At 35.7% G+C, this 27,394-nt stretch overlaps 2 pseudogenes; both read left to right on the forward strand.

Annotated features, from left to right (window-relative positions):
* Nucleotides 1-8,611, forward strand: part of LOC105942851 (craniofacial development protein 2-like) — a 106,512-nt pseudogene extending 97,901 nt beyond the window's left edge.
* A 3,673-nt stretch (nucleotides 8,612-12,284) lies between these two features.
* On the forward strand, nucleotides 12,285-12,989 carry LOC105942852 (craniofacial development protein 2-like; annotated as a pseudogene).
* The last annotated feature ends 14,405 nt before the right edge of the window (nucleotides 12,990-27,394 follow it).

The raw sequence follows: 27,394 nt of genomic DNA on the forward strand, positions 1-27,394 counted from the left end.
ATGCATGTCTAGCAGCTGTGCTGCTCAGACATTAATTATGGTTCTTGACAGAAATTGTACATCAGGTTGTGGTGCTCAAGTGTCTTTTTAGTTGTATTCTCCCACAACAAGATGTGTGACCAGAAATAGATTTCAGTGCTGGGGTTTCATACAATACAGATTTCATACAATACAAATATCAGTCATAAAACACAATGCTTTCTGGGCCTCACTCAGCATACACTGTAACGCTAGGGATTGAATTTGTGATCTTACATTTGCAAGATAGGGATTTATGCCTTTTTGCTATCTCTTGGACCTTAATACAATAAACTGTGAAAGATAGCAGTAGATTAATGAAGAATCTAATTTACAAATATTAGAAGTAAATAAAGAATTCACTAGTTATATCTTGTATATCACTGTATAACTGTAACTCTCATCCTGTTGTTCATCCTTTTGCTTGAGCGGGCAACAGTAATGTCTCCATTGTGAGACTGATTAGGTTTTTGACATATCAAATATGCCAAGGGTAGCTTGACAGGCCCTGCCATGCAGGTGAGATACTCTTGGTAGCTTGCCGGGCTCTTTGAGAGGGGAGGAGGAATCAAACCTCAGTCGGCCACATGTAAGGCAAACGCCACCCGCTATGCTATCGCTCCAGCACATATCTTTTATATAGCAAAACTAATTTAATGCCTATATACAAACTAAATAAATTATATGGACCCCTTTCACTCTCCAAATTCTGGTTACAAATTAGTAAGTCACATCCACATGTGGAATATGGCATTACCCAGGGCTATTCTTACACATTGACAAATGACAGAACACCATGTTGATGAAATTTCAGTCGATAAGCGAACTTTCTCCTCCCCTAAGTTCGTTGATGAATGGACCAACCAAACAAGACCATTATTTAAAAATATATGTGAAATTTAAATTAATAATAAGACTAACCATTTTCAGAACCATTTTTCTGACCTTCCCTGATTAACCTGTGCCAAATAGTTTAAAACTCAACTAAAAATACAAGTGATTAGATAATATATGTAAAGAGACTATTTCTGTCACTCACATATGTCTTTCTGAGAAAACTTAACATTATTTGTATACTATATTCAGAAGGCAGCTAATATTTTTGTTAAAATAATTTTTTTTGAAATTTATTCACACTTCCTAAGCTGCTGTCACAAATTATGATGTAAATAGCCTATTTTATTTATATAAAATAAATATAAATCATTAATCTATTATACGGGGTTAAAGTCAAAGTTTCAGGAGGTCTGGTTACTTCTGCAGTCTATGAAGAGAGATATGTTCCTGGTCAATTTTGTGTTATAATAGTTACTGTTATTTTTTGATTTATTAGTATTTCTTCTTTCTCCAAAGAACATCACTTTAACTGTCTACCTTTATCTCATTTGGCATTGTTGAGTTCTGGAAACACACCTGATTGTGATCAGGACTCACTCCTGGCTCTGCACTCATGGATCACTCCTGGCATTATGGTGATGGGTATTGAACCATAGCCAACCATGTGCAAGGTAAACACCCAAACTGCTATACTATCTCTCTATCCCTGCTTCTGTCATTTGATACTGATTTTCTGTAAGAATTTTTGTGATTACATCAATGCCACTGGAAATCTAAGATAAACTATTGTCAAGAACATCTCAAATATATGTCTTCTGGTCTCTTAAATTTATGATGATATTCATAGATTCTGAAATTAGGACATACTATTTGGAATGACATTATTTTAATCAATAATTATATGGATTCTTCCAAAGTTTGATTGTTCGGCACTAAATTAAGAAGGATGCACTGAGATATTTAATTTCTCTAAGGCACTCCATGTTTATAATTTTCTTTATATGTGACTTTTAAACAATTCAAAGAAATTATACAAATTTAGATTAATTAAACTGTTACACTCTTATACTCATTATGCTTTGTTTGATTTTATAAAAATATAAAACTCTTCTAAAGTAAAAAAGAGAAATCACAAAAGGATATGATTCGAACTCCCCTTATTGAAGCTCTTATAAATAATCACAATGTACTTAACTGTAGCACTGTTGTCCCATTGTTCATTGATTTGCTCAAGTGGGCACCAGTAATGTCTCCATTGTGAGACTTGTTACTGTTTTTGGCATATCAAATATGCCACGGATAGCTTGTCAGGCTCTGCTGTGCAGGCAGGATACTCTCGGTAGCTTGTTGGGCTCTAATACCGAATAAAATTTAAAAGTGCAAGTGTGTGGGGCCAGAGAGATTGACCAGTGAGTTAGGCACTTGCCTTGATCACAGACAACTCTAATTTATCCCACAGTACTGAAAAGGGCAGTAGTGAATCCTGAGCTTAGAGACAAGAGCTCTGGTGTATATGGCTCCAAACCCACCAAAAACAAAAACAAGAAAGTATTTTAATATATTCTTCAACAAAAATATTTGCTAGATTTGATAGTACTAACCAGCATATAGATTTGATAGCATTGACCAGCATATTTAATTAATAGGATACAAGCATAATTATAATGCACTACTCACTGTAAATCAGCTTACTTTTGTTTCTTACATATAAAAGAATTGTTAGAAGTCCCTGAATCATTTTTCAGTTTTCCTAATACTGTTATTAAGACATAATTTCTAATTTCTTTACACAAAGTCCTTGCCATACAATATACATATAGCAATTTTATTACACAAGGGTCAAAAATATCGCCACTTTATATTTATTTGCTCAATAAAGAAAGGAAACTCAATAAAACCAGGTATAACTCTGAGTTTAGCCTGAAATAAGTTTCTTTAGAGTAGAGAGACAGTATAGTCTGTAGGGTCTTACCTAGTATGGCCCTACCGCTGGTTGAGTCCCCAGTACCACATATACTATCTCCTGAACCCCACCAGGAGTGATTGAAGGGCATGGCAGCCAAACAAACAAACAAACAAAAACCCAAGTTTCTTACACCTTTTGAGATATACATTATTAAGACCATGATATTATTTTGGAGCACATAACTATGAAATCTATAACATACTGCTTTTGTTCATGTGGCACTGTAGCAATGCCGTCCCGTTGTTCATCAATTTGCTCAAGCGGGCGGCAGTAACATTTCCATTTTGAGACTTGTTACTGTTTTTGGCATATCGAATATGCCACAGGTAGCTTGCCAGGCTCTGCCATGGGGGCAGGATACTCTCAGTAGCTTGTAGGGCTCTCTGAGAGGGATAGGGGAATCAAACCGAGGTTGACTGTGCGTAAGGCAAACCCCCTATGTGCTGTGCTATAGCTGCAGTCCTTTCTTCATGTACTCTGGAAAATTTTTCAAGCTGAAACAGCTTAACTTGATTATTTTTCTTAATTAATGATCTAATATATATATCCTTACATATATATTATATAGAGTGTGGATAAGCTATAAATGCTTTTATGAAGATGCTACTCATTTTAAAACATTCTTTTACCCAGGAATCAGCTTGCCCTCCAAAACTCTAAATTAGAGGAGGGTAAATTACCCATACTTACAAAGACTCAGAAATAATTCTGTGAAAGATAGAGAACAGAGTAATAACTATTACTAGACTATAACATGAATCTGGGGATTATAGTTTGAAGTGGATCTTGATTATATGACATTGCTGAAGCTGCTTCAAGCAATGCAATATCTCTTTAATAAAGACATTTTGTACAAAATAAATCTGGAATCCTACCCCTATTTTCTCTCCTTAATGACAGGGAGATAGCTTTTATTTTCACTGTAGTTCATACTACTTAACACAATCCTTCCAAACTTTTCATCTAACTGTTCTGTAATATATATCTGAAGAGAAAAAATTAAACAAAATTAAAGTAATTCTTTTACTCAGAAGGAAGAATCCAGAAGCAGATTTTGTGACCAATCAGTATATAATCCTCTTTTTGAACTAAAACTACTTAATCTTTTTCCAACAATGCAAGATAATGGGAAAGCAATTTGACTTAACCAAATTTATGCACTTCTCAGATAGAACTCACATAAACCCCTAAAATGAGTTTTAGTTGGAATATAATGTTATAGCTCTGCTAATTTGAAAAAGAAACATGTGTTTTTCAAGTCCTACATTGTTTAACTTTCATTAAACTTTTCTTTTTGTTGTACAAAAGTTTTATTATTTTTTTCATCCTACAGTTAAAGTTCCTAGAAAACTTCCTCTAAAACTAGTGTTCTCAGCCACAAGTAGACAATTTGTTGCAGAAGTCAGTGCTTTAAAGGGTGCTTCCAGAAAACCTAATGTCTACCCAACAGATGCCATCAGTAGCCCCACCATTATTTGTCATATGCAAAATGATTTTAGATATTGCTTGGTATCCCACACTTGATCTTAGCCAAAAGAATGAGATGCCTGGTATCCCAGATGGGCAAAATATCACACTCATTTATTCTAGGCTGATCTTATTTATAACTATAATCACTTTTCTCCAAAGATGACCATGTCAGTATAAACCATGACACTACTCATCTACTTCCTAAACCTGAAGAATATGCCTATGAGGACTGATACAATGAAAACATTACTCTGTGTATATGACTTAAACTATTGCTATACTTATATAATTATTTTTTAAATTGTTAAGTGTAGCTTTGTCTGTTTAGAAGGCACTTCTTGGGCCAGTAAGATCCTCCTTTAGTTTTTCAGTTCAATTTGGCTTTAGTAGTTGATTGGAATGTGGATTTCATTTTTTTATTAGAAATATAAGTGAAGATCAATATATTGAGTGTTCCTTGTAAGGGACTTCAAAGAGACCAATGTTACTATTTTAGAGTAGGCTAAAAAACATCATCACATTAAACCTCAAGTTTTACAGTTGTTTTAGTTATAGACCCTAAAAACTCTAATTATGCAAGCTTTAAATTCTGTGTGTTGTGTTTTGTGTTTTTCTTAGAGAGTGAGAGAAAGAAAGAGAGGATAATAGAAATCTCTTCAGTCCTTCTGCTGCAGCTAAAATGCAAAAACTCTAAATCCTACACCAATGCAAATTTTACTTATATAGAATTCTAATTTGAGCTTTGCTTCTTTTAGTTTGAGTTTGTGTAAGTCATGGTACTTGAAAATAATTGTAAAGAAAAATGATTTAACTAGAGCATAGAAATAAATGAGAGAAATAAAACAGATGGTGAAGTTAAACCAGATGAGTTTTAAAATTTGTTTTTGTAGCATCCCTCACCCCACATTTTCCAAAGGATTTTCTTTTACTCTTAAAGATGATAATATGAAACATAAACTGAATTTTTATGTCTGCATTTCTCAACCAGTTGTAAAATAAGAGAACCAAAAGAGCTGTGCATAAGGGTCTCATGGAATTTTCTTTAATGATAAAGTAGCAATAGTGTTCAGGGCTCAGTCAGCAAGTTATGAGATATTTTGAACACAGATCAGAAATATTGTCTCTATCATTATAAAAACAGAATTACATTTACTAGTAGATCACTTTAAAAAATGTGAAAAATAAATAAACCTTAGAATATTTATTTGAATCACTGTAAATAATTTGCATGGAAAGTGCTTTTATTTTACTTAATGTTATATATAGCACCAGTTATTTTTTAATTCAGTGCTTTTCATTTTATTAATTTGTATAAAAGGACAATAATATTTGCCCCTTTAGGCACTTAATTTCTTTAATTATCTATTATAATGTGGATAGTATCAGTAATCTGACTCTCTGAATTGGGAATTTACAATTATTTTATCAACAGGATCATTTACATTATTAAGACTGAGATAAAATTGACATTGCACAAATACATTTTATTTAGAAATTCCTCACCATAACTTTTCCAGTGAGAAAGTTCAACTTCCTTGTGTTACTTCAATTGCAAAGAAAATGAATTGAAAAGAGAAAAAAATTAACTCATGATGAAGAGCATGACTCAAATGAATAAGGTTCTGATCCACAGCATTTTTATCTTAATATCACCCAACCTGTTGAATTATTAATACTTCCTAATTTTGAAATCAAGACTCAGAATTTCTGATTTCTGAACTCCTTAGTTCTGATTATTTTTTTAGATTATTTGGTTTTATATGGAATATTTTCTCCCTGGAGGATTCAAATGTTTCACAAAGTGACTGTGGGGATGGCTGACATCAAAACTACCACCAAACTAGCTCTCTCCCATGTGCTTTTTTTTTTATCCAAGGGAGCCTGGCTCCAAATTAAGGTACCTTTTTTCTAATATTTGAATGTTCTGGGAATTGAAACCCCAAGGATGATTTCTGTGGAAGGAAGGCTATATACCTGTTGACCTTTCCCATAACCTAAAAATGCATAAAAAAATATTTTCTTTTGTTACAATTGAAGAGAGACCCATATATTTTTGCATGCATATTTTATTATATTTTACATACTACTGTATAAAATACTTTATATTAATAATATAGGCTGCATATAACCAACTCACTGTTCAAGTAATATAGGTTTTCTTGTTGATTTTGGTATATCATACGATGGTATACTCAGGGCTAACTTCTTGTTCTGTGCTCAGATATCATTCCTGATAGTACTCAGGGATCAAATTAGGATCCCCATGTGCATGGCAGGTACCATCAGCCTAGTCCAAATATCTTTTTGTTTTGTCTACACTGCATTATTTTGTGGATATAATTTAATCTTTGATCTCCTTTCCTCCATTCTCAATGATACTGTCAAGTTTATGGGACACCATTTGTGGAAGATGCTTTCCGTTCTTCAATTAAATGGCATGGTTCCTTTGTGATTAATTGTAATATTCATTTCTGATAGATTAATTTCTGATTTGTAGCTCTATTAAATTGGATTGTCCACCTGCTTTATTTCAATACCTTATAATGATAGAGGGACATATATGTTTGAAGCATTAGTATAAGTGCTTTATATTGCATATTGTCAGCATTTAAATTTTAATCAGTAATACTAATACTCCCATTCCATTCTTGCCATATTTATATTACACACATCACTAAACATTTTTACTTGTTTTTGGTGCACAGTTGGCTGTGCTTAAGGCTTACTCCTGGCTCCGCCCTAACTGATCACTCCCACAGGGGCTCAGGGGACCATACAGAGCTGGAGGATCAAAGCTGTAGGGCTGCTGCACACAGCCAAAGCATATTACTCACTCTTTTATTTATCCAGCCCCACGTAATGGATTGTACAGAATTAATGAAAATAGCACTGTACCACTGTATTCCCATTATTCATGATTTGCTCGAGAGGGCACCAGTAACGTCTCCATTGTGAGACTTCTTGTTACTCTGTTTGGCATATCAAATCACCATGGGTAGCTTGCCAGGCTCTGACTTTCGGGTAGGATACTCTTGGTAGCTTTCTGGGCTCTGAGAGGGATGGAGGAATCGAACCCAGGTCAGCTGCATGCAAGGCAAACACCCTACCTGCTGTGCTACAGAATTTATTAAAATAGATTCTGAAAAGTGATAAGTTTAATCAACTTTTAAAAATTGAATAAGTCTTAGATAGAATAAGTTATTATAAGGCACTAGGATAGACAAATTTCTTCAAAGTAAATTAATGGTGGAAGAAGAAAATTTTAAACTAAAGCCCATAAATAATATTTAGATATTATCCTGGAGAAAGGAGAAATAAAAATACCAAATATGAGCAATATAACTTAAAAAAATCAAAGAATGATTGGATAATTGATATAAAATCATTTGACAATAAATTTTAAAGGAAGAGTAGTATTATTTTAACGAATGTACATATATACATACATAATGCTCAAAGGTTAGAGTTCAAGTCACATGGAGTATGTTTATATGAAGCTTCAACCCTTCCAATAAAATATGTAGATATGTAAACATATTCAAAATAACTATACTCACTTTAGTTACTCATAAAATATTTAGTTATTTATAGAATATTTATGAGATAATAAATGAGGTGGTTCTCATCAATGACATGCTATAATGCTAAATATATTGTATCTGCTTAATAAGTACTTATGTGATAATAAATTGAATAAATTTGTAAAAATGAGTACATAAATTTTCCCATGGAATATTCTATATGTTTCTTTTCCTTTCTTTATTTTAACCAACAAATTTTCTACCTTAAAGGAAACATTTAAAATGACCATTATCATATGATCATTCTTATTTGCTAAAATAATATTTTGGGGGGCGTTGGACAATGCTAGGTATTGAACCCATGGCCCCAGACATGCAAGGCAAGTGTTCTGTGGCTAATCCACATAGCTGGCCCAACAAAATACATTCTTAATTTTTTTTTAATGGTCACATCCAGTTTTTCTCAGGGATTACTCATGGATCCATGCTGAGGGATCACTCCTGACAGTACTTAGGGTACCTCATGGACTGCTAGGGATAAAAGCCAAAGTTTGTCAAAGGCAAGGCAATAATTCTATCCACTATATTATTTTTCCTAAAAATATTTTTAAAACTTAATTATTACAGGTTCTTCATTACAAATTCCCCCGATCTACCAATTGCATCCCTCGGCTTTCTTGCTAGACTTGCCCTCTTTAAGAAGTTATTGTCCCCGGCAGCAGGAAGTCTCCATAACCCAACTGCTGCCATGCTCAATGCTGCTCCCCACATGCTCAGGATGATCCTCAAGCACGAGTGAACATATTTCTGGACCTCGCAGCTGTGCGATACATTATACAACAATCCCCAGGCCTTAACCATTCTCCAAGAGTACCACACCACATTTAATGGGGTTCAATAGTAGGCAACCATTTATAGAGGGAAAAATATATGCATGTATTATATATATATATATATATATGAAAGTTCACACCAATCAATCTTTAACAACATGTTAGTGATATCCTAAAGAAGGTCTTAATTGTCCTTGCTAAAATAGTACAATCTTGACATGGTTTCCTCTATGGATACTTTTTTGTTCATTTTCAGCATTTTTTTCATAACAAACAATACAAAATATATTATCTTGGTTGTGCTTTGAGACAGGGACTGGGGCTTGCAATGAAAACATCCCAAATATGGTGCTCAGAAGGTGTAATGGTGGTGTGATTGGTGTTTGAATATTGAATATAATCAAATATTCTGAGCTACCTTATAAGATAAAAAAAATAATTTAAAAAGAAGTTATTGTGCCAATTGCACAGCTATTATTCTATTTTTGTTACATATTGTGTGTACATATCTAATCATAGAAAATATAAGCATTTTGTGTTTTCTTAAATATATATATATAAAATCAAGCAATATTTATTATTATTTAATAATATTTCAAAATCCAAAGTTGATTTTTATATTTCAAAATATGTATAGTTTTAGTTGCTTTTACTTGTCAAATCTTTATAATCTCATAACGTATGTATACCATATTGATTTGTATTGACTTTCTAATTAATAGAATTTCTGTTGTTTTAAATTTAGTTAAAATTCATATATATATCTCAAGTACACCTAGTTTTAGACTATGCATTACTGAGTATGGAACACATGTTCTTAAATTTTTTTAATTATTTCAGAAACTATCCACCAAAACCCTTATACTTAAATCTTTAAAAGTTATTGAAAAAATCCCCAATGTAGTTCAAAAGCATGAGACACAACTAAGTGTAAAGAACTATGCTCACCGAAGGGTGTGAGCACTCCCGGGCTCTTCAGGCAGCTCTGTCTCACTGCCCTTGTTCGGTGCTCTGGAACTGCTGTGTGTGGGCTGTATCGGGACGGCCGTTGGCCAAGGACAGGCAAAGGAAGAACGAGGACCAAGCTGGTTGCTGATTAGTTACCTTTTATTCAATCTTCCATCTTTCTCATCTCCTGCACTCCTAGCTCAGTCCTCTCTCTGGATCTACAGCAGCTCTGGATTCTCCCTCTTCACTAGTCTCTCCTACTTGTATCTCTCACCTTGCCCACTAGGTTACACACATCCAAGTAGCAAAATCAACATAAGAAAGTCCTCCCTGAGGGCCTGGCATTCAAAAACCCTTCCTGACTGCCAGCAGGTAAAATACCTCTTAAGGTTTTTCTCCTTTCCTTAGTCCAAGAACTTATTCACATCTGAATACTAGTTATTTTTGTATTGACATAGCAAGATATATATTGAGGCTTGAAGGCAGCTCTCCTGGCAACATCTTGCCACAGACTCAGACTATAGCACTCAGGCAAGATTAATCATTCCTAACCCTAGCAGGGTCCGAACCTAGTTATCACTTTTTGGATCATGACAGCATTTGTCCATGACCAAGCTCTTAACTTATAATTAAGCATTAAGCACTTTGGCCAGGCCCATCTTGATGCCAGGGTAGCACACAACTCACTACTTGCCCTGGGTCCATCCTGTCCCTCGTTGGGACCCTGCTTTTGGGGGTGCTAGGAAGTAAGGGCAACTGAGGCTTAGGTCAGAGAGAACAGATGCCCAGGAGGAAAATATCATGTAGAGTCAAATGACTCCCAGGTTACAAAAGCATGGCATTTGCTAAGACTTCCTGTGTCTATACAAAAAGGACATTGCTCTGAATAAACTATGCAAGGGACTCAATAAGAGAAAAACAATATTTACAGGTCAACAAAACACTAAGAAAGAAGCTACAAATAAACACAGAGGAATGGGAGCACTGTGATGGGAGTAACCCAATAAACCTAAACTATCAGAGTCTATGTTATACTACAACTAAGTTTGATTTCATATATCAGAAATATATTTCTTAGACTTAATTGTTATACATTTATAATATAAACACTAACTCACTTAATACTCCATCAATATCACTTATAGTTTAAAAAATCTTTGTAATTAAACTTTTTATAACATATATATTTATATGTATACATGTATACATAAAACATCTATATGTATGTATATATACATGTATGTATACATATGTTTTTCTGGTTTAGATTAATTATAGCATTTGAAATACAGACTGGCTGGAGCTATTGTATTTTGAAGTGTTAAATTACTTTGCCATGTATTAAATTACAAACTCTGAATCTTCCAATTATATTGAAACCACCATCCTTCATTCAGACAGTTGATGCTGAGCAGTCTACATTGGTCAATTACTTTCTCACAGTTTTTTCCAGTAAATCTTGGCATACAACAGTAAGTACATCAGTATAAATAAGAAAAGCTGTAAGTTAAATATTTTCACAAAAATTTTTATCACTCTGACAAAAATAATGCCTTAAGAATCACATATATCACTTCTTGATATTGCTAATCATAAATATTAATAATAATAATTATGTGAACACAGGATCATTTCAAGAGATTTTATTGACATAGTTCAATAAAAATAACTGCAGTAAAATGCCAGGAACTTAAATTTCCTATTGTTCAGAGATACTTTATAGTTTACTGTGTAAAGTTAAAGAGTTCCTTCATTTATATGAGTAATGATCATCCAATTATTTTCCATCCCCTACCATGTTCCAGTCAAATGCTATTATACAATTTTATTATTTTTCACTCTATCATTAAAAATCAATGTGAAGGATATTATTAAATCTTAAAGATATTAATTGTATCACTGATTCTAGAGATGTTAAAATTATGCATGGTTTAAGTTAAATGTTTTGTATTCTACTACTTCACTGATGAGAACTGTTAGTGTATCTTTTAACATACAACTTCTATGCTTATCAAATACCCAATGATTCATAAATAAGAGCAAACATCACTTATTTTTATGTTTCCATTTTTCTCCCTTTTTACTGAAGATAAGAAAATTTGAGTTGTATACCTCAATTTTCATGAGATGTGACTACCATGTTTTAGTTTTCAATTTGAATAATAAAAAGTCATATTGTTCACTATTAAAATATGAATTTGCTCAGCAATGGAATACAAATTATCAAATGCTTCCTTTTCAGCGGGTCCAACTTTAGGGGGGGAGAAACTCCAAATAATAATAGTGAGGTTTTTTTGTTAAAATGTTGAATGTAATCAAAGTAAAGTGAAAGTAAAGTGAAATTTATCAGTTACACAGGCAGGGTGGGGGGCTGGGGAGGTGGGGGTTGGGGGGAGGTATACTGTGATTCTTGGTGGTGGAATGTGTGCACTGGTGAAGGGAAGGGTGTTCCAGCATTGTATAACTGAGACTTAAACCTGAAAGCTTTATAACTTTCCACATGGTGATTCAATAAAAGAATGAATTTTTAAAAAATGAATATGAATTTGAATAGGTATATGACAGTAACAACAATGGGCCTCATTCCCCTGACACTGTAAGAACCCCAATATGGCAGCATTAAGGATAAGCAAGGAGAGGCTGATAAAATCTCAGAGACAAACTAGACTGCCAAAACATAAAAGAACTAAAATGATTGTCTGTACTTTCAGTGCACGTACACTGGCATTGGAAACATCCATCGAAGAACTGATGGTGCAAGCGCAGAAGATCAAGTATGACGTCATTGGTCTGACCAAGACAAGAAGGCATAAATCACATCACAACATTTTCAACAGTGGAGAAGAACTGTTTCTTGGAACATGCAACAGTAGAGGCATCGGTGGTATCAGTGTCCTTGTGAATACAAACTTGGCCATAAACATTGATTCATGTGAATGCCTAACAACCCAAATCGTACGACTACTTTTGAATACATGTGACTCACTGCCAGCAGAAATTTCCAACACTTTTTATCTTCGTTGTCTATGCACCAACATCTAACTACGATAAAGAAGAAATTGAGAAATTATACATAGAGCTGGAGGATTTCTATAAAGAAGACCACACCTTCTACAAGATTATTGTCGGTTATTTTAATGCCAAGATAAGACTGAGAGAGTCACCCAAAGAACTGCACGTCAGGACCCATTGCCTAGAATGGAATGAACAGTGTGAAAGACTGTTGAGTTCATCATGGCGACCAAGAGCATGCATGGTAACTTACAGTTCCAGAAGGCTGAATCTAAACTCTGGACATGGGAATCTCCTAGTGGAGAGTACTACATTGAAATTGACCACATCATATTCAATGGATGGTTTTCCCAGACCAATGTAGCTGTTGTCCCAAAATTCTAAATGGGATAAGATATGCATGTTCTTCGTGCAATATTCTACTTCACAGAGGGGGGAGAAAGGACTACAAAGTTTAAGTTTAAGAAGAAAACTCCCAGAATGACCACCAACTGGTAATTAATTACAGCAACGTGGGAAGATGCCATCATTGACACCATTGACGAGAAATAGGTTCAGGACATAGGAAATAGGAAATAGGAAACAGGTTCAGCACATCTGTGACTGCTCAAAGAATGCTGAGAGTGGGCAAGCTACAAACAGACGCCTGTCTTTGGAAACTCTCGAGCTCATTTGCCAACATGGTTTGGCATGAGCCTCAGACAAACACAAGCTAACATCCAAGCTAGAAAAGCTGTGCACAGTAGTAATAAAGGAAGATCTCAGAGAAGAGTAGCAGTATTGGCCAATGTGGCAGAAGCCGAAAAAAGTATTTGCAATGCTCACCTGTCCTTCGCCAACTACAAAATCAAGATGACTGCCCTCCAACATCCTGATGGATCTTTCATAACCTCCAGAAGGACAATGGAGAAGATAATTCACCACTTCTACTCGGATCTCTTTGACAGCCACATCCACCTGCCCACATACCAAATTCCTTAGGATGGATATATTGTTTGCAACATTCTGCCTTTTGAAATCTGACATACCATTTCATCAGTAAAGACACATACCACACCCGGTCCAAACAAAGCCAGACCTAAATAGCTGAAGAATCTGCTGCCAATACTTGTCCGCACACTGGCTCGGCTCTTCATAGGCTACCTGTCGAATGCAAGCTTCTGTCCCAATGGAAAACCAGCAAGACCATTGTATTGTACAAGAAGGGAGACATCCATGTCGTCGGCATTATCACCCAATGTGCCTGTTGTCCGTCCTCTATAAATTGTTCACTTGAGTCATCTTGAATAGAACAGGCAGAAAACTAAATGAAGGACAACCATGTGAGCAATCCAGGTTTTGAAAAGGATTCAGCAGGATCAACCGTATCCACACAGTGACGAAGCTCATTGAAGTTTCGAGAGAGTTCAAGATGCTGCTCTGTTTAATGTTCATCGATTTAAAGGAGGCCTTTGTTTCTGTTGAGACTGAAGCGGTCATCGAAGCCCTAGCAAAACAGGGCAATGAAACTCAGTACATCAAGATCCTCCTTGAGCTGTATTAGAGATTCATCACCAGGATCTCACCATTCTACAAGGAAGTGATGATTGACATAAAGAGAGGGGTTCAGTAGGGCAATACCATTTCAGTACCACCCTTGAGAATGTCATGCGACAACTCGAATGGGAACGTATGGGAGTGAAGATATATGATGGGCAACTTCTCCACCTCTGTCAAAAGACCATGTGGCCACCCAATAAGAGATAGTCAGACTTCATCATCAAAACCCTGAACAAATGGTTTGAGGCTCTTAGTTTTCCTGGAGCAAGCAGATATTATTGGGCTACACTAGCATGCAACAGTGACAAATGGAGACGTTAATGGTGCCCACTTGTGCAAATCAAAGATCAACAGATGATAAGAGATGCAAGTGATATGCCATTTGAATTTGTATCATTATTTATATATTTATTTTAAAATTTATTAGTGAATCACCCTGAGGTACAGTTACAGACTTACAAACTTTCATGCTTGTGTTTCAGTTATATAATGGTTGAATAACCATCCCTCCACCAGTGCCCATTCTCCACCACCAATCATCTCAGTATCCATACCCCCACACCCCATTGCCCCCACCCCATCATGTCTCTGTGCTGGGGCATTCCCTTTTGTTCTTTCTCTCCTTTTGGATGTTGCGGTTTGCCATAGAGGTATTGAATGGCCATCTTGCTTGGTCTATAATCTACTTTTAGCACGCATTTCCCATCCTGAGTGGGTCCTACAAATATCCTTTACTTGGTATTCCCTTCTCTATTTGCGCTGCTTTTTCCCCCCAGCATGTGAGGCCAATTCCAAGCCATGGAACAAACCTCCTGGTAGTTGTCTCTACTATTCTTGGGTGCTAGTCTTCCATAGTGTTACTTTATAATCCACAGATGAGTGCAATCTTTCTATGTCTGTCTCTCTATTTTTAAGTCATTTCACTTAGCATGTTAGTTTCCACGTTGATCTACTTATATGCAAAGTTCATGACTTAATTTTTCCTAACAGCTCCATAGTATTCCATTGTGTAGATATACCAAAGTTCTTTAACCAGTCATCTGTTCTCGGGCACTCGGGTTTTTTCCAGATTCTGGCTATTGTAAACAGTGCCACAATGAACAGATGAGTGCAGATGTCACTTCAGCTATACCTTTTGGCCTCTCTGGGATATATTCCCAGAAGTGGTATTGCTGGGTCAAATGGGAACTCAATTTCTAATTTTTTGAGAATTGTCCATACATTTTCCAAAAGAGCTGACCCAGTCGGCATTCCCACAAGCAGTGAAGGAGGGTCCCTTTCTCCTCACATCCATGCCAACACTGGTTGCTTTTGTTCTTTTGGATGTGTGCCAGTTTCTGGTGTGAGGTGGTATCTCATCATTGTTTTGATCTTCATCTCCCTGATGATTAGTGATGAAGAGCATTTTTTCATGTGCCTTTTGGCCATTCGGATTTCTTCCTTGAGAAAGTTTCTGTTCATTTTATCACCCCATTTTCTGATGGGATTAGATGTTTTCTTCTTGTAGAGTTCAACCAATGCCTTACATATCCTTGATAATAACCCCTTATCAGATAGGTATAGGGTGAATATCCTTTCCCATTCTGTAGGTTGTCTTTGTATTTTGGTCACTGTATCTTTTGCAGTGCAGAAGCTTCTTAGTTGATTATAGTACCATGGTTTATCTTTGTTTCCACTTGGTTCATTAGTGGCATGTCATATTTGAAGATACCTTTAATTTCAATATCATTGAAGGTTTTGCAGATCTTGTCTTCATTTTACTTTACGTATTCTGGTATGATGTTGAGCTCTTTAATCAGTTTTGATCTGACTTTTGTGCATGGTGTTAGGTCAAGGTGTAAGTCCATATTTTGCATGTGGGTTTCCAGTTATGCAGCACCATTTGTGAAAGAAGCTTTCTTTGCTGCACCTCACAAGTGAATTTGTGTTATTTTGAAGTCAAATTTGGGAAAATGCACTCTCAGCTATCTATTAATTAAGCAGAATTTAGTTATTAATGACAGATACACAGATTGTTATAAGATTATGCTCAGCAATACCTAGAAAGTGGTCTCTAAACAGAGTAAGATTTTTCAAACTTAATAAAGTGAGCACAATAATTATATACTAGAAAGGAAGTTTAGAGTACCATAATGTGACACTTGGCCTAAAGAAGTTAAACCAATATACAGATAAAACTCACAATGAAAATTTCTTTCTGTTGAGCACAAGTAATCAACATACTACATTTCAACTCCTACTCATGGCTTTAAATTTTTAATTTTTTTAAATTTTTATTTTTTATTTTTTAATTGAGTTACCGTGAGAACAGTTACAGAGTTTTTAAGGTCGAGTCTCAGTCATACTATGCTCAAACACCCATCCTTTCACCAGTGCACATGTTCTACCACCAATAACCACAGCATAGCCCCCCTCCCACTCCCCCTCTGCCTGTGTGGCAGATGATTTTCACTTTACTCTTTCTTTACTTTGATTATATTCAATTATCAACAGGAAACTCACTATCATTATTTGGAGTTTTTCCCCCAATAGTCAGACCTGTCACAATGGTATCAATTGATTGTATGTTTTCTATTGCATATGAGTATACTGCAAAGAGCATATGATGTTGCACGGTCGTGAAAGCGGTCGCCTAGATTTGGAATTCTGGTATTAAATCCAGAGACATTTCTGCCAGCAGCTGCTGCATTCTGAGATTGGTTTCTGTGTCGCTGGGATCATGGCTGTTCAGGAATGGAGGAGCTGTTCATGGGCTACCACTCAGGTTCTCATTTGGGCAGGCCTCCTGCCCAAATTGGCTTTAAATTTAAGATAAGCTCATCCACAGGGGAGATGGCATTATAAACTCAGCCCCCTGAGATAGGCAAAGAGTCGACCTAAGTAGTATTACTGTATTGCTGTCATCACTGTCATCCCGTTGCTCATTGATTTGCTCAAGCAGGCACCAGTAACATCTCCATTGTGAGACTTGTTACTGTTTTTGGCATATCAAATATGCCACAGGTAGCTTGCCAGGCTTTGCCGTGTGGGCGAGATAATCTCAGTATCTTGCCAGGCTCTCCGAGAGGGATGGAGGAATTGAACCCGAGTCGACTCCAAGCAAGGCAAACACCCTACCCACTGTGCTATTGCTCCAGTCTGCTGAAGTATATTACATGTTAAAATTACCACTGTTGATGAAATAATCAAAAAATAGTTTAAATCATAAAATTTTGTTTTAATAGTCGTACCTTAAATATTTATTGGGGCCTAACTAATTTTCTTAAAATTAAACACCACATGGGTCAAGACTCGAGTTCATAACTAGCATAAAGCTAGCAATACTAGCTTTCTTTTTAAATACTAGAAATTCTTGTATACTTGGGGCTGGAGAGATAGTACAGTAGGTAGAGTACTTGCCGTGCACTTGGTAAGTACAATTTGCAGCAATCAATTCCCAGCATCCCATATGAACCCCTGAGCACCATCAGGAGTAATTCCTGAGTGTAGAGCGTAACACCTGAGCATCACCACATGTGCCCCCCTCAAATTCTTCTATTCCTTTTTTCTTGGGTTGGGGTGCACATTCAGCAGTGTCCAAGACTTCCTCCTAGCTCTCTGCTCAAGGATCACTTCTGGCAGGGCTCAGTGGACCATAGGGAGCAGGGAATCAAACCTGGACAATCTTCCGTAAGGCAAATGCCTTATCCACTGTACTGTCTCTCCAGCGCTAATTTTTTTAAGTAGCTTTATCACAAATGTATTCTAAAACATTTGCATTTATATAAATATAATGTGTATATAAATATCTATTTTACATAAATATAACTATATGAAATCACGTGATTTTACTTAAAAATAATACAATTTTATCAAGGTAACATTGGTTTACGGTTGATTTATTGGTTTCAGGTATAAGGTTTTAAATATTAATACCTGTATATACTACATAATGATCACTACTAAAAGTCTAGTTTCTATCTGACATCACACAAAATTTATTCCACTTATCCAGTTATTTTTTAATATTATATTTACATTTTAATAATATTGAAATGAATGCATTACTGATACAATAACCTAATTTAGATCTACATATAAAATGTCAAAGAACAACCTATCAACTTTTCATATATGAGAAATAATTAGGTCACATATAGTGTCATTTTGATAAATTCTGAGGACATACCCATACTCAGAGAAAATTTTATGATCAGGTAGCAATTACAAAGTCAACACTAAATGTTGGCAATAGTATTTAGCATTTGTTATCCCCAAGGAAGAAGAAACAGACCAATATTTATATTTATTGCAAATGGAGCACTGAACGTTATGCATTAAAATATCTGAAAATAGAGAAGACATAGAATATCTGAAAGATTTCACAGTTATCTATCTTAATGGATGAGCAAGAATTTTGCAGAGAAGAGGATAAAATGAAAATAAATAAAGGAATAAACATTTTAGAGAGAATATATGCAAAATTAAAGTTCTTGAAGATGTCTGACATAACTATACAATAAAAAAATATTGAGAGGCTGGAGTAATAGCACAGTGAGTAGGATGTTTGCCTTGCACACAGCTGACCCGGGTTCGATTCCCAGCATCTCATATGGTCCCCCGAGCACTGCCAGGAGTAATTCCTGAGTGTGTGAACCAGGAGTAAGTTCTGTGCATTGCCGGGTGTAACCCAAAAAATAAAAAAAATAAGTAGACTAAGGATATATGAGATACAGAAAGATAAAATCAGAACATCAAGCAAAAAAAGCCTGTTCCTGCAATCTGGTTTTTATTTAAATAAGGATTTCATATCAAGAAACTTAATTAAATAAATTGGAGAAACTTAAATGATGAAGGTTTTGTGATACAAATGTGAACAAAATGAGTAGCTATGTTGGAAAAATAGAACATAGGTTTGGGCTCCAGAAATGTTTCTGAAACTGACTCAATAAAAATTAGAGTCCAAAAGAACATAAGGTATAGGATAACATTGGTTTATTCTTTCCGCCTTGATATAGGGAGCTTAGGTTTACTGGGTTACTCACATCACAGTGTATTCTTTTTTTTTTTTTAATTTATTTTTTTTTATTGAATCACCATGTTGAAAGTTACAAAGCTTTAAGGCTTAAGTCTCAGTTACATAATGCCCAAACACCCATCCCTCCACCAGTGCTTGTATTCCACCACCAAGAACCACAGTAAACCTCCCACCCCACCCCGCCCTGCCCCCCAGTCCCCCACCCCATCTGTGTAGTTGGTAAGTTACACTTTACTTTCTCTTTACCTTGATTGCATACAACAACAACAACAACAACAACAACGAAAACCTCACTATTATTGTTTGGAGTTTCCCCCCCAGAGTCGGACCTGCTGGAAAGGAAACGTTTGATAATTAGGTTTCCACTGCTGTGATTGAGGGGATATGAGGTCATGTGGCCACAGTTCCGGCTGTGAGGTTCTAAATTTCTGTATTTTAGTATTTTAGTGACTAAGTCCAGACGGCTTTCTGCCAGAGGTTGCATCTTTGCTAGATCGTACCTCTCTGCTACTTTATATTCCACATATGAGTGCAATCTTCCTGTATCTGTCTCTTTCTTTCTGACTCATTTCACTCAACATGATACTTTCCATGTTGATCCACTTACATGCAAATTTCATGACTTCATGCTTTCTAACCGCTGCATAGTATTCCATTGTGTAGATGTACCAAAGATTTTTTAGCCAGTCATCTGTTCTCGGGCATTCATCTTTTTTTCCAGATTCTGGCTATTGTAAACTGTGGTGCGATAAACATACAGGTGCAGATGTCATTTTGACTGTATTTTTTTGCTTCTCCAGGGTATATTCCCAGGAGTGGTATTGCTGGGTCAAATGGTAGCTCAATTTCTAATTTTTTGACAATCGACCATATTGTTTTCCAGAAGGGCTGAACCAGTCGACATTCCCACCAGCAGTGTAGGAGGGTTCCTTTCTCCCCGCATCCACGCCAACAGCGCTTGTTTTTGTTCTTTGGGATGTGAGCCAGTCTCTGTGGTGTGAGATGGTATCTCATAGTTGTTTTGATCTGCATTTCCCTGACGATTAGTGATGAAGAGCATTTTTTCATGTGCTTTTAGCCATTCGTATTTATTCCTTGAGAAAGTTTCTGTTCATTTCTTCACCCCATTTTTTGATGAAGTTGGGTGTTTTCTTTTTGTAGAGGTCAACCAGTACTTTATATACCCTTGTTATTAATCCTTTATCAGATGGGTACTCGGTGAATGAATATCCTTTCCCATTCTGTAGATTCCCTTTGAATTCTGGTCACTGTGTCTTTTGCGGTGCAGAAGCTTTTTAGTTTAATATAGTCCCATTTGTTTATCTCTGTTTCTACTTGCTTACTTAGTTCCGTGTCATCTTTGAAGATACCTTTAGCTTCAATATCGTGAAGGGTAGGAAAGGAAGAAATCAAGCTGTCACTATTTGCAGATGACATGATTCTATACCTAGAGAATCCTAAAACCTCTATCAAGAAACTCCTGGAAACAATAGACTTGTACAGTAAAGTTGCAGGCTATAAAATCAATACTGAAAAATGCATGGCCTTCCTATACGCAAATAGCGAGTCAGAGGAAAGTGACATTAAAAAAGAAATCCCATTCACAATTGTGCCCCAGAAGATCAAGTACATAGGAATCAGCTTAACTAAGGAAGTAAATGATCTCTACAAGGAAAACTACAAAACACTACTCAATGAAATAAAAGAGGACACGAGGAAATGAAAACACATCCCCTGCTCATGGATAGGAAGACTTAACATTGTCAAAATGGCAATACTCCCCAAAGCACTATACAGATTCAATGCAATCCCTATGTGGATACCCATGAAATTCTTCAAAGAAATTGATCAAACACTCCTGAAATTCATATGGAACAATAAACGCCCACGAATAGCCAAAGCAATTCTTGGGAAAAAGACGATGGGAAGCATCACCCTCCCCAACTTCAAACTTTACTACAAAGCAGTAACAATTAAAACAGCATGGTATTGGAACAAAGGCAGAACGGCTGATCAATGGAACAGGGTGGAATATCCCTACATGCAACCCAAAATATATGATAATCTTATCCTTGATAAGGGGGCAAGAAATGTGAAATGGAACAAGGAAAGCCTCTTCAACAAATGGTGCTGGCATAACTGGACAGCCACATGCAAAAAAATGGGCTTAGACATGGACCTTACACCATGCACAAAAGTCAGATCAAAATGGATTAAAGACCTCAACATCAGACCACAATCCATAAGGTACATCGGTCACAGTGTATCCTTAAAGAATTTATAAAGTGAGGCTGGGGCAATAGTACATTAGATAGTTGCCTTGCACATGCCTACCAGGATTCTATCCTCAGCACCGTGTATGGTCTCTAAGCACTCTCTGGAGTAGTCCCTGAGTTCAGAAGCAGGCATAAGGACTGAGCATTCTCATTGTGCTGCCCCATCCCCCAAAAAAATGAATTTATGAGCTGAAGAGGAAGTATAGAAGGTAAAGCACTTCCTTACAAGGAACTCACCCAAGTTGATCATATAGGTCACTGGAAACCCCACAAGGAATGACTTCCAATCAGAGGCTGGAGTAAGCACTGAGCATCTTCAGATGTGGCCCCAAAACAAAACAAAAATGAATTTAAGCCAGAAAAAATATTAGTAAGTCCAAGAATAGTATTGACATTTTGACAATGCTTTTGCAGAAGATAAATAGATTTTCACCTTATAACAAAAAGAGAGAGAGATTTTTGAAGAAAAAAATGATGAGAAAGGAATTTCAAATAACCTCACAGTTTTGCTATTATTTAAAGTAATGGATTATATGAATTATATAAAAGATAACATGGTGAAATAGGCTATTAAATTAGGTAACTTAATGTCTAAAAGTATTAAAATGGAGTATAATGAAGTTAAAAATTGTTTTGAAACATATATTAAAATAATATGTAATTTATGACAATTAAGTTAGCATTATCACCACACCAATTACCTTAAACCTCCAGTAAGACACTGTAACTCAAGTTTGAGAATTTATCATGAAAGGTAGAAAGAAAGAAAAAATATAAATGAGCAATCATATAAACATGTATGATTGAATAAATTGAATAGCCAATTTTTGCAATAAAATGAATAGCCAACTTTATCTAATGAATGACTAAATTTTCAAACTAAAATAGCCTATATTTAATTTTATAAATACGCTTTTATTATTATTTAGATTTAGTCTTCAAATATAATAAAAATCATTGAATAATTTTAATTTGTATAACACATCAAGATTTTTATAAGTAGACTGCCCAAAGACTGAAGATTGGCTTTGTAGAAGATTATCATTTAGTTATTACTCAAAAGGCTATTACAAACATTCAAAACAAATTATATGAATTTCACAGCTCTATAGAGTATAAAGTAAATAAAAGAGAAGTCTTGAAAATACTTGTTTATATTTATTTATAAACCTGGAGAAAACAAAATTTTTAATTGTCCTTGGAATTTTCTTGATTTTCTAATATGTTATATTTGATAATTTTACAATACCATATATTATTTTACCTTAATAATTTTGGATTATCAAATATTTCCATTCTATCTATAGCAACCTTCTTTTCATATGATACATAATTAGTATACACTCCACTATTATTTGTAACTAAGGGTCAATACTATTATTAATCTGAATACATTAATTTTCTTTATTTTTTCCTTTTGATGAGTTGAAATATTCACTCATCATAATATCTACTTTAATTTTACCTATGAACAAAGTTTTTTCTTTCCTTCTTTCCTCCCTTCTCTCTCCCTCCCTCCATCTCTCCCTCTTTTCCTTCCCTTCCTTCCTCCCTCCCTTCCTTCCTTCCTTCCTTCCTTCCTTCCTTCCTTCCTTCCTTCCTTCCTTCCTTCCTTCCTTCCTTCCTTCCTTCCTCCCTCCCTCCCTTCCTTCCTCCCTCCCTCCCTTCCTTCCTTCTTTCCTTCCTCCCTCCCTCCCTTCTTTCCTTCCTCCCTTCCTCCCTCCCTCCCTCCCCCTTCCTTCCTTCCTCCCTTCCTCCCTTCCTCCCTTTCTCCCTTCCTTCCTCCTTTCCTTCCTTCCTTCCTTCCTTCCTTCCTTCCTTCCTTCCTTCCTTCCTTCCTTCCTTCCTTCCTTCCTTCCTTCCTTCTTTCCTTCCTTCCTTCCTCCCACAACCCCACCCTGTCCCCTAACCCCACCCCTCCTCTGTGTCTGGGCATTCCCTATTGCTCTCTCTCTCTCTTTTTGGGTGTTGTGGTTTGCCACAGAGGTACTCAGTAGGCATCATGTTCAGTCTATAGTCTATTTTCAGCCTGTATCTCCCATCCTTAGTGTGCCCACTTAACACCCTTTGCTTGGTGATCCCTTCTGCATCAGAGCTGCTTCTTCACCTAGCATTTGAGGCCAGCTTCCAAGCTGTGGAGTAATACTCCTGGTACTTATTTCTACTATTCTTGGGTGTTAGTCTCCCATTCTGTTACTTTATATTCCACAAATGAGTGCAATCTTTCTATGTCTGTTCATCTCTTTCTGACTCATTTCAATTAACATGATATTTTCCATGTTGATATACCATGTTGATCAAATTTCATGACTTCGTCTTTTCAAAGAGCTGCATAGTATTCCATTTATATACCACTTTCTTCAGTACAATCCCCATATTGATTAATTCATTAAGGGTTTTGGACGAACTTTCCTCAAGATAGTCAAAGCCATCTAACACAAGCCTACGGCAAGCATTATCCGCAATGGAGAAAAACTAAGGGCCTTTCCTCTAAGATCAGGCACAAGACAAGGATGCCCACTTTCACCACTTCTCTTCAATATAGTACTGGAAGTACTTGTGATAGCTGTTAGACAAGAAAAAGAGATTAAGAGCATCCAGATAGGGAAGGAAGAAATCAAACTCTCACTATTTGCAGATGATATGATACTATATCTAGAGAAGCCTAAAGCCTCTACTAAGAAACTCTTAGAAACAATAGACTCATACAGTAAAGTTGCAGGCTACAAAATCAATACCCAAAAATCCATGGCCTTCCCCTATATACAAATAATGAGGCAGAGGAAAGGTACATGAAAAAAGCAATCCCATTCACAATTGTGCCCCAGAAAATCAAGTACCTCGGAATCAGCCTAACCAAGGAAGTGAAAGACCTCTACAAAGAAAACTATAAAACGCTACTCCATGAAATAAAAGAAGACATGAGGAAATGGAAACATATACCTTGCTCATAGATAGGGAGAATCAATATTGTCAAAATGGCAATACTCCCCAAAGCACTATACAGATTCAACGCGATCCCTATAAGGATATCCATGACATTCTTATATGTTCATCGCGGCACTGTTTACAATAGCCAGAATCTGGAAAAAACCTGAGTGCCCTAGAACAGATTACTGGCTGAAGAAACTTTGGTACATCTATACAATGGAATACTATGCAGCTGTTAGAAAAAATGAGGTCATGAAGTTTGCATATAAGTGGATCAGCATGGAAAATATCATGCTAAGTGAAATGAGTCAGAAAGAGAGAGACAGACATAGCAAGATTGCGCTCATCTGTGGAATATAGAATAATAAAATAGGAGTCTAACACCCAAGAATAGTAGAAATAAGTACCAGGAGGCTGTCTCCATGGCTTTGAGGCTGGTCTCTCATTCTGGGCAACTCAGAGAAGGGAACACCAAGTAAAATGTGGTCGGAGGTCATACGGGGGAAGGGTGACGGGTGCCGAATGTAGACTAGAAACTGAACACAATGGCCACTCAACACCTTTATTGCAAACCACAACACCTAGAGAGAGAGAACAAAAGGGAATACCCTGCCATAGTGGCAGTGTGGGGTGGGGGGGAGACGGGACTGGGGAGGGTGGGAGGGTTGCTGGGTTTACGGGTGGTGGAGAATGGGCACTGGTGAAGGGATGGGTTCTCGAACTTTGTATGGGGGAAACATGAGCACAAAAATGTATAAATCTGTAACTGTACCCTCACAGTGATTCACTAATAAAAAATTTTAAAAAAAATTCATTAAGCTACTCAACAAGTAACATTTTGCACCTAATGTAGTCAGTTGTGTTTAAATCCTGGCACATATTTCAGTGAGATCCTTAAGGACCTAATTTTTTTAGTAGGAGAAAACATAAAATAAAGACATTTCTAAAGAATATTTCTAGAGAAAATTAGAATAAGTTAAAGTTGATAGGAAGTGACATTAATCTATATTTTTCTAAAGTTTGCCACAGATGATCTCATGGATAGATTGCCATTTTTAAATATAAAAATATTATTTTAGAATGGATCATATATGCATATTAAGATTTATTTTAAAATGATACCATTTCATTATTATTTTTATATTTTAAAAATGCTTCTTTCAGTGAAGCAGCAAGATTTTTTACATTTGGGGAGTTCATTTTCACAACTAAATTGTTCAAGTAAAAAAGTATGTCTTATAATTATAATCTCCTTTTGCTATTGTTGGGTTGTATTTTGTCACACCAACTGTTCTCAAGGTCATTTTTAGCTCCGTACTTAGGGATTAATGGAGGAGATTGGGGGACTGTACAGGGTGTCAGGAATTGAATCCAGGTCATCCGCATGCGAGGCAATGACCTCACATCTATATATCACTCCGGCTTCTGTAACTGCAGTGTGATATATGCACAGTACCTGTGTTTGTATGTGTGTCCTCCTTAAATATCTTCATATAATTTGACTATAGGTTTGTTTTCTTTTTCTACCTCTAAAGATATTAGTACCACAAAATTGATTATTTTTAATTAATTCATTTTCCTGCCTTCAATCTCCAGCTACTTGCATGAGATATTTTACTCTGCTGCCTCATCATGTATCAGCTTTTGCTACTTCAAGTCTCTAGTGAAGTATCCTTAAGGAAATTGAAGAAAAACTAGGCCAAGAAACTTAAAATAACCAGCCATGTTTAACTGTGGGTCTTAGTACTGGTTTTTCTTTCCTTTGCTCTCATTGAGAACACTCTGTTCTCTACAGCTGAATGGCTTTAGTCCTCACAGCCAGAGCTAAATTGAATCTTTAAAGCAAAGAAGAATACTTAGCTGGACTCATTTTAACCTGTCCTCTCAAAAAGTATTTATGTTAATAAAATACCTACTATTTTCTGGTTATCGTACTGCAGCATAATATGCTACTTTCAAATGCTCAGCCAACTTAAAAAGAAAGAAAAACTATACATTATTTTTACATTATTTTAAGTGGTCAGAGAAGCTTAATTCTAAATCATTAGAACGTCTCAAATTATAAAGCAGTGCATTTGGTCAAATGTGTCAGTTATCTTAATTATTAGAAAAGAGAAAAATAACTTTTAGATCACCATGTTCTTCAAATATCCAACACACAGCTCTGTTTTTGTGTTGAGCTCTTATTTTTATTAAATATGACAGGTAATTGGAAACAAACAGTATTATGTGAGACCATAGTGTAAGAGTACTGTGGATTATCTTGATGAAATATTTAAAATATCCTTTTTAGTGATAGAGGAAGAATATATAGAAAAGCAAAGAGTACCTGAGAAGATACTTCTTCTCAGGGGGTATTAAAAAATAATGGAAACTTAATGATTTTAAATAAAAACTAGGATAACAGAAAACTTACTTTGATTTTCCCTTCTTTAATTTAAAAATTTTAAAAAAATGATTCTCAATTACCATGTGAAATGCCTCTCCATATTTTTGCTGCATTTTTTCAATTAGCTAATGTTTACCGGACAGTTTGCAATCAGCATTTTCTTGGATAGATTATACCAAATGTCATTAATTACCTATAGAACACATGGTGCTGATTTTAATGGGAAGTGTCAGATTATGTTGGAAACTCAATGATAGCAGCAAAGCAGAACAAAGTTTCATTGTTTAGAACTTGGTAAATTCTTCATATAATGTAGAAACATTGGTAGTTAATATATTTGTCTATTTCTAAGGTATAGCACATTAAAAATAAAAGCAAGTATATAAACGTATATTTAAATACATTTTAAAATATCACATAAATAATAAATTTAATAAAGCTAAAAAATAAAATGTTGATTATCATATAACACAAATGTTTTGTATAATATTACTCAATTGATTCGTTAAGATTACAAAACATCTATTCCATAGGCTCTTTAGGTCAATCTAATATTTTATAATTCATTTTTAAAAGCTAATATCACTGTATCACTGTCATTCCGTTGCTCATCGATTTGCTTAAGCAGGCAGGAGTA

The sequence above is a fragment of the Sorex araneus genome, chromosome 4, assembly GCF_027595985.1.
Source record: "Sorex araneus isolate mSorAra2 chromosome 4, mSorAra2.pri, whole genome shotgun sequence".
In the NCBI taxonomy this organism is placed as follows: Eukaryota; Metazoa; Chordata; class Mammalia; order Eulipotyphla; family Soricidae; genus Sorex; species Sorex araneus.